This window comes from Vombatus ursinus, unplaced genomic scaffold (assembly GCF_900497805.2).
Source record: "Vombatus ursinus unplaced genomic scaffold, bare-nosed wombat genome assembly UNPS02014820.1, whole genome shotgun sequence".
Classification (NCBI taxonomy): Eukaryota; Metazoa; Chordata; class Mammalia; order Diprotodontia; family Vombatidae; genus Vombatus; species Vombatus ursinus.
The window spans coordinates 20840977-20844222 of record NW_020954598.1 but is presented as its reverse complement, the minus strand read 5'-3'; the positions used below and the strand labels follow the sequence as shown (position 1 = coordinate 20844222).

Sequence of the window (3246 nt, the reverse complement as noted above, 5' to 3'; positions counted from 1 at the left end):
TTTTAAATCCCCAGCACTATGTGCCTGGCACATAGCAGACACTTACTGAATGCTTACTGATGAACTTCTTCCTCCTCTGCCCTCTCTGGATCCACGGGAAGGAGCTCCTGGTGAGGAAACATCCTCCACCAATGCAGATTGGCCAGCACAACTCGCCTCATCTTAGAGGGGGCACAGAAAAGGTAAGTCATTTTCCTGGGTTCCCACAGCCATTATGTGTCAGAAGCTTCCATTAACTCACATGTTCTTGATGCGGAGACTTGTTCATTGCCTCCCTTTTTCCTCTTTACAACTTCCACACACTGGTCCTAATTTTGCCTTCTGGGGCCAAACAGAACAAATAAAATCCCCATTCTCTAGGTCATCTCTTCAAATAATGGAAGGCGGTTACCATGTTCCAATTAAGTCTTCTTCAGACCGAGCACTCCCCCAACCCCCAGAACCTTCATAAGAGCCTCTTATGGCATGAGCTACAGGCTGTTCGATCTCCCTCTGGATACACCCCAATGTGTCATGCCCTTCCTCAGCTATGGGACCAAGACCTGAACACAGACAGCACTCCAGGGGTGGACTGAGTAGGGCAGAAAAGACAGCAAAAACACTATTTCCTTAATCCTGGACTCTATGCCTCTCAGTGCTACTTAAGATGATAATAATTTTAGGCTCTTTTAGTTGCCAAGTCACTCTGGAGTCATACTGATTTTTTCTATCCACTAAAACCCCCAGATCTTTTTTAGACAAATTGCTAACCGTGTTTCCCCATCTTGAACTTGTGAAGTTGATTTTTTTTAACCCAAGGGTAAGATTTTACATTTATACCTATTCATTTTCATCTTCTTTGATCTTACTCAATGTTCTAACCCTATCAAGACCTTTTGGGGTCCAAAATCTGGCATCCATTATGTTAATTTCCCTCCCAGCTTTGTATAGCTGCAAACTTGGTAAACAATTATGACTTTATTAAATCATTGATAAAATGTTAGTATGGGGTCATATGCAATCTCCTGCTGTATTCCTTGGGAGACCTCCAATGTCAAGTTGACATTGATTATTAATGATCACTTTTAGGGTTTGGCCATTTGAACAGCTCTGAATCTCCCTAAATATATTATCACTTAACCTACATCTTTCCATCTTGCCCGTAAGAATAGTATAAATGACTTTGTGCAATGTTTTCCCAAAATGTAGGTAAACTCTATCTACTGTATTCCTTTGACCTAATAATCTAGTAATCTTATTTAAAAAAAAAAAGGAAAATGAGATGAGTCTGATAAAGCTTCTTGTTAATGAATCATCGTAGCTCTTTGTGATCACTGCTTCCCTTTCTCTATGTTCACTAGCCATCCTAGAGTTTTGCCAGGAATTGAAGTCGAATTCACTGGCCTATAGTTTTCAATTCTGTTCTCTTTTCCTTTTTGAAAAGTTAAAACAACAATCACGCTTCTCTAGTCCTGTGGTAGCTCTCCTATTGTTTATGATGTTTCAAAGAGGGTTGACTGATTTATCAAGAACATCTGCCAATTTCTTGGGTACTCCAGGATAGTTCAGCTGGGTCTGGTGACTTGGACTTCTCCAGGGCAGCAAGCTGCTGTCCAATTACCTCCTTACTTATCTGTGGTATCAACTCCTTATTGGCCAATTTTGTTCAGTCCTTTACAATCCAAAGATCCTTATCCTTAGAGGGGGAAACAGAAATTCAATAAGACCAGGTCTGTCTCCTTTTCAGCATCCATTGGAGTCCCATCTGCCCCAAGCAATGCTGCTATCACTATTTTGATGTTCTTCTTTCTTCCAATACCTGTCTGACCATGCCTTGGTTTTCTTCACTGGATTAGCCATCCCCTATTCCAAAACCCTGGATAGTTCCCAAAGCTCTGTCTTTATCTGCTCACACCTTAGGGGGATTTAACTGGCAACCAGCTGAGGGCAAGCACTATGGTGAGAGCACCACAGGCTGGGTGTGTGGTTGGGGGGTGGAAAGAGGTTATAGTTTCTAGGAGAAAAGAGAAGAGTTGAGAAGAGGAGAGTGCAGAAAGCCCCTCTCCCAGCCCCTCCAGAAAATATGACCATACTTACAGTTTTTGTGGCTTCTTTATAGATCCTGTTCCCTTGCTGGACAGCTCTGATTATTAGAATCTTCTTTGTGTTAGACTGAACTGGGCCTCCCTGTAATTCCCCTTAGGTCTCCCAGTTCTGCCTGAGGGAATGGGAGTCATATTGCTTAAGGGCAGCTTAGGTGACACAGTGGATAGAACTCTGAGCCTGGAGTCAAGACGGCTCATCTTCCTGAGTTCAAATCTGGCCTCAGACACTGACTAGCTGTGTGACCCTGGGCAAGTCACTTAACTCTGTTTGCCTCAGTTTCCTCATCTGTAAAGTGAACTGGAGAAGGAAATGGCAAACCAGTACAGTATCTCTGCCAAGAAAATCTGAAATGGGGTCAGAAAGAATCAGACCTGACTGAAAAACAACTGAACCACAAATAATTTAATCCTCTGTATTTTTATAATTATTTTGTTTCATTAAATGATTTGGATTCATGATCACTTGGTGTGATCTGGTAAAGGAAGCATTGGTTGGGGCCTGTCAGCTATAAAGCCAAATAGAGAATTACCTCAGTAGTATCATAGATTTGGATGTAGGTGAGAAGGGGGTCATTAAGAAATATAGCTAAACAGTCATTCCAGTGGTAAAGATTGCAGGGTTTTAGCAGCTTTCAGATTCAAGGTGAGTCAACAGTGTGACATGACTACCATGTTATTCAAGGCTATGTTGAGAGACCTAGGAGGTTCCATTATTCTCTGCCTTGGTCAGACCACATCCGGAGTATCGTGTTCAGTTCTGGGCACTGTATTTTAAGAAATGGAAAGATGAACTGGAACCCTTCCAGACCAAGGTGAATAGGATGCTGAAAGGCCTGGAGAACATGTTTTAAAAGCATTCATCGGAGAAACTGGGGATTTTTAGCTTACAGATGAGAAAACATAGAGGGACAAGATAACTAACTGTCTGTTTCTTACTCCCTGTGTGCCTCAATTTCCTCATGTGTTTAAAAAAAAAAAGACATTGTTGGACTAGATGACCTCCTAGCCTTCCACCTTCACCCCTGGGCTTTCTTTGGTTTTATTCTTTTTCTCATTCCCAAGCTAAGGCTCCAGGGGAATCAGGATAAGGGGTGACTGTCTAGAATGAATCTGCTCAAGTCCCTTCTCCTGAGTTCTTGATAAGTACTCCTGCATAAGTAGT

General features: G+C 42.1%; 1 long non-coding RNA gene across 2 annotated transcripts in view; it reads right to left on the bottom strand.

Moving 5' to 3' along the window:
• Positions 1-3246, bottom strand: part of LOC114024172 — a 20098-nt gene that overhangs the window by 5954 nt on the left and 10898 nt on the right. For both annotated transcript variants that reach the window (XR_003566878.1, XR_003566877.1), the window contains exon 3: positions 47-161. This is a non-coding gene — a long non-coding RNA (uncharacterized LOC114024172). The remainder of the gene's footprint in view (positions 1-46; positions 162-3246) is intronic.